We start from the raw sequence: 6,000 nt of genomic DNA, 5'->3' as shown, positions 1-6,000 counted from the left end.
ACCCACTTCTACCGATTGGTCACTCGGACTGCAGTTCTCGTAGCGAGGAGGACTTGCTCCGGGCCGCGCCACCTAGGCTCCAAGCTGCTCGATCTCTGGAAGACCTTGACCATCACATGGTCACCGGGCCACGAGTAAGAGCACAACCCGAGGGAACATGGCGGCCGGATAGGAATTGCCGGTCGGGAGCTCCCTGCGGTGACGGGCAGATAGTTAATATAATGCATAAAGTGCCTCAGTAATCATGAAATCTACCTCTGGAGGCTCCGTTGACGGTGTGGCAGCCTGGTGAAGCCTGGAGAAACCGCCGTGTTGCTTCAGCGTTACTTCGGCGGGAGATCTGCCGATCGCTGATCGCTGCCTCACTCTGGTCCCTTTGATGTCCCTTTAATGTCCCGGTTCGCCGCATGCACGGTCGGGCGATCCTCGGTGGAACGGGGCTCTGCTGAGGGTGTTGTAGTGAGCTCTCCGCCCCCGCTAAACCCGCGAGTTCAGCAGGAGCTGCAGCTTCGGTTTGGGCAAAGGCGGGGGCAGTTCTCCGCCAGAACAGGGAAGCTGCAGCGAGAGTTTCCTTCAGAGCAAAGGTCACTCTCAGCCCCAGCAGCAAAGGGGTGGCTGGGGGAAGGGATCTGGCAGCCACTGGAAGACGAACGGAAAATAGAGCTGAAAACTCTGTGGAAAGAAGGCGGAATATTAGTCTGGGAAGAACAGAGAAGAAATACCAGGATTCTCAAGTAAGTAAAAGGTTAAACGTAAAATCTGCCATTAGGCAAGGATTCGGCGGGAACCTGGAAAAATAATTAATGACAGCACAAATATTGAGCCATTGAAGAGTGGCACAAGATATAGTTTAAGAAGTAGAATTTTTTTAGGAGACCCCCTAAAGATCGAGACTCTGTATAAGGATAAGAAAGAAACGAAAAGAAAAGTTAAAATATTGTCTTCATTACAAACACTGGAGCCTAATATTGTCCCTATACGTCGCAACAAAAAAGGTCAATATTACGCCCTCCCTTCGTACGTACTTTAAGGTAAGGCATACCCTTCCCAAAGAGGTGACTTCTGAGGAGGAGGGCAATATTACTTGCACAAAAGGAAGTGTATCTCAGTCTGAAATGGCGGGGAAAGACCTAACGGCAGGTATTCCCCACAGCCCCAACCGTTTTAAAGAGTTGGGAGATTTGGATCAGGTTGGAGAAATTGATGAGGCGGGAAATAGTTTATGTATTCCACCAGAAGCTACAGTAGAAAATGGTACAGCAGCCAAACCAATTGAAGGGGTTAAAACGTCTGATCACTTAATGGAAATTCTGATTACAGAGATGAGATCTAGTTTTGCTACATCCGAAAAAAAACAGCTTAGAATTCAAGGGGTCTGTGAGGTATTGGAGGCTAAAATGAACACAATAATGGAAAGGGTTACCACACTGGAGTCAAATGTAGAAGATCTAGATAAACGACTCTCTGTCAATGAAAAAGCAATAGGGAGCCTGCAAAATAGTGAGAGGGACTTAAGAGGAAAAATCGAGTCCCTTGAAAATCAGGCTAGACGTAATAATCTGAGACTTTTAAACATACCGGAAGGTCAGGAGGCTGGAGACATAAAAGACTTTGTAGTACATCTTCTGAAGGAATTTTTTCCTTGGATTGAAACTGATGTCCTCTCGGATGATATACAGAGGGTTCATAGAGATCCTTTTCTGAAAAACAAAAATAGGTTGAATCCTAGAAAGATTTTGGTTAATTTTAAATCCTATGCTCTTAAGGAGAGGATTTTAAGAGAGGCAATATCTGCGGGTTCTCATAAGAAGGGAGATTGGTCATTCCGAGTGAGATCGGATATATCCAAGACGACACAGGATCGCCAGTGGCATTTAGGCCAATATATGCAAGAACTAAAATCCCTGGGAGCAAATGTCCAAATGAAGTTTCCGGCACTCCTGAGAATTATGTGGGATAATCGTATGTACAATTTGAAGGAACCCCAAGAGGTGGAGGCGTTGATAAGTACGATTAAGGCCCATAAAGTTTGAAATTGCCCAGAGCAGGGATCTCGAATAGGCAGAACAGATCTGCCAAGGAATAAAGGGAGGGTTCTCTGTGGGGGAGGGGGAGAAGTGGGGGGTTTAGGTAGGGTGGGGTTGGGTTTTTGTTTAAGTATTGCACATTTGGTGTGGGAACATTATGGGGAAAAAAACAAAATAAAATACTTTGTCCAAATCCTGCAAACTAAAATAAAATGTGAAAAATCATGGGAGTTAAAGTTCTGACATGGAACGTGAATGGGCTGAGAGTCCGAGCGAGAAGGCAAAGGATTCTTGAGTATCTTAAATGTAAGGATTGGGACATAATAATCCTTCAAGAAACCCACCTCCTAAAAGAGGAATGGAAAGCCATAATGAAATTCCAAAACTGGGTGGACTTCTATATTTGCACTGAGCAAAGCTGTTGTGTTAAGGGGGTAATTATTATCTTTAAGAAGTCAGCAAATGCTACTCTACTCTCCTATAAATACGATATAAAAGGGAGGTGGGTTGTTGGAAATATCCATCTAAGTAGCAGACCCTTACTTATAGCAGGGTATTATGGGCCTAATGTCGATGATCCTTCAGCCCTACAGGCACTCTATGCGCAACTGTTGGATGCCTCTGGTCACATCATTCTGGGTGGAGATTTTAATATATTACTGAATCCTGAAATAAATTAAATAGGAGTCTCCCAAAAAAATCATCTACTCTGTGGAAAATGAGGAGATGGCTTAAAATGTATATTGATGACTTAGGTCTATCAGATATTTGGAGAAGTAAGGGTAATAAAAGCCATTTGTTTACCTTTAAGAACAAGAAATTGGGGCACTCCTCTAGAATCGATTATTTTTTAATTGATAAATCATTAATAGGGGAAGTAAAAGAGGTTCTCCATCTACCGGAACATCTATCTGACCATTCTGCAGTGTTAATGGAGCTTGAATTACATAACCACTATAAGCGTTCAAGGTGGACTCTAGATAAAACCTTACTCCTGGATGATAAAGTAATTGCGGCCCTTAAAGAAGAAACGGTATCCTACTTCTATTTTAATTCAGATCAGACCTCTAGTCAGAATAGGTGGGAGGCCTTTAAAGCGGTACTCAGGGGAAAGGTGATTAGTTTGGCAGCACATATAAATAAACGGAACAAGGAGGAGCTCGAAAGCATAGAGAGTGAAATTCACAGACTGGAAAAGATTATTACCAGATAAACTTTGGCTGTGAGAGTCGATGGTTTCAGGAGAGAACTCAGCAAAGAAAAATCCAACTTGGTGAATATATTAGATGCTCGAATCAAGAAGAAATGGGAGGTTAGTAAACTTGCCCACTACCAATATGGTGAGGGGTGTGGCAAACTTTTGGCGTGGAAAACAAAAACGGACCTAAATAGGAACAAGATCTTAAATATCCAAGAAGCGAACATGAGTCATCCCCTCACGGAGGAGGCAGATATTAAAAGGGCTTATTTTACCTTTTTCTCAGACTTTTATAAAGAAGATATGAATAACTGTGAAGCTTTAACTCAAGAATATCTCAAATATTGGGTCAAGCAAACCTTGTCGGAAGAGCAAAGGAAAGAAATCAAAGCTGAATTTACTGTATTGGAAGTTAATGAGGTAATTAAATCCCTAAAGAAAGCTAAGGCTGCGGGCCCTGATGCCTTGCCCAACGAGATCTATAAAGTTCTGAGAGAAGAACTTTTTCCTGAACTTACGAACTTGTTTAATGATATTTTTATAAGAGGTCAGCCACCTCCTAAATCTTGGAATGAAGCCACGATATATATTTTATTAAAAGCAGGGAAAAATCCTAAACATTGTGAATCTTATAGACCAATCTCTATGCTAAATTGTGACTATAAAATCTTTACACAATTGTTAGCAAGGAGATTGGGTAAATGGTTAGGGTTTTTAATTCATAAAGATCAAACAGGCTTCATAAAGGGCAGACAGATCCAGGAACTTACACATGAGCTAATTGCAGCAATAGATCTGGCGGAAAAGGAAAAACTCCCTCTTTCAATCATTACCTATGATGCCACTAAGGCCTTTGATAGGGTTAATTGTTTTTCTTTACACAAGGCCCTTGAGGCCTATAAATTGGGGAGCAACTTTATTAGAGCAGTAAGAGCACTATATTGCTCCCCGACCTCGTGTGTGTTGGTCAATGGGGCTCTGACAGAGAAATGTCATATAGAAAGAGGTACCAGACAGGGGTATCCATTATCTCCTATATTGTTCAATCTTTATATAGAGCCCCTGGCCTGTGCTTTAAGATCTAACATGTCTATACTACCTTTTAGCTGTAGGAATTGGGAGAAAAAAGTCGCATTTTATGCTGATGACCTAATGGTATTCACCAAGGATTTGATGAGTTCCCTCCCTGAAATAACAGCAACATTACAGGAGTTTGGAAGTTTATCGGGCTATCAAATCAATCAACAAAAAATTGAGATGATGTTCTGGAATCCCCAGAGTAGTGAGCCTTTGGTAAAACATCAAATACGATATCTAGGAGTATTAATTGTGGATGAGGTTAAGAAGATCCCTCAAATAAATTTTAATAAAATACAATCAGAATCCCAAAAATTGCTTAATGCATGGAAATGCCTCACCCTCTCATTTATAGGTCGCTCTAACTTGATTAAAATGATGATCTTGCCTAAATTTACGTACCTGTTTAACTCGATACCCTTGGAATTAAAAAAAGAATGGACTAGCAAAATGCAGGGTGAAATTATGTCTTTCATCTGGGCTTCAAAGGGAGTTAGAATTTCTTGGAAGAAATTAAGAAGGAAACAGGAGCATGGAGGGATTGCCAGTCCGGACCTATTTGAGTACTACAGGGCTTTCCATTTTAAGAATGTTAGAATACTTTTTCAAAAACACAGCTCCCTTCCATCTTTTATGCAAGCAATGACAACTCGGAGGGTGACCATTTTCTGTGTAAATTTGGGCATATGAAGTCCTTCAAGAAAATCAAACTAAAAATTTTGGGAGCTGCTGTTAAATTGTGGGTCCAGATAAGGCGTTTATGGAAGATCCCTTATTATAGCTACCATGCCCCCATCTGGGACTCGCCTGGCACGCCAGAATGTTTAAAGGATGTGTTATCGGTCCCGCTGAGAGGAAGTGGAGTACTGGAATGGGACAATTACTATCTGGGTCCAACATTGTTGACTGGGACCGTCTGCTGGACTTGACAAATGGGGCTCTATCCAAATTTAAGTATTATCAGTTGATGAGCTGGATCAAAAGAGTAAAAAAAGATGGATTAGGCAATACAGAGTTGGAGGCAAAACTCTAATGGAGATTTGAGAAGAAAGAAGTAGCCTTTTGGTATTGGGCGCTTATTGATGAAGTACGTGAGGATTTCACACTACCAAACGAGATTTGGGGGAAGACGCGGCCGTCGCTGGATGCTTCAGCATTATGGCAAGTATCTGTGGCTGCATTTGGGGAGGTTATCAAATCTGCGCCGTTGAAGAATTTTTTTTTATTTACCCTGCACAGAGCATACTGGACGCCCAAGAGGTTATCGAAAATAAATAAAGGGAGAGTTAGATGCTGCCCCAAATGTGGCGAAGAGCAAGCTGATGACATCCATATGTTTTGGCAGTGCGCTTACCTTCAATCTTATTGGGAAGATGTAGGTAAGATCCTCTCAGTCGTTTTCCATCAGGAAATCCAGGTAAGCGCCCAACTGATTTTGTTTGGGGTAATATTGGATGATAATGGGAGGTCCAGTCTCATTAAAAGAAAGAGGAATCTGTTATTTGTGTTGATTTTAGTTGCTAGACGTGAGATTTGCATAAAGTGGGTTAAGCAAGCCTCTCCTAGTATAGAAGAGTGGCTGAATTCAGTCCTTAGAATAAACTTACTGGATAGAGCTGGACCACATAGCAAAAGATTAGATTTTTTGAATGATTGGGAACAGTACTGGATACGGAAATCGTAGTATCACTGCGGTTT

This window comes from Triturus cristatus, chromosome 10 (genome assembly GCF_964204655.1).
Source record: "Triturus cristatus chromosome 10, aTriCri1.1, whole genome shotgun sequence".
NCBI lineage: Eukaryota > Metazoa > Chordata > Amphibia > Caudata > Salamandridae > Triturus > Triturus cristatus.
This window is presented reverse-complemented; position numbering follows the sequence as displayed.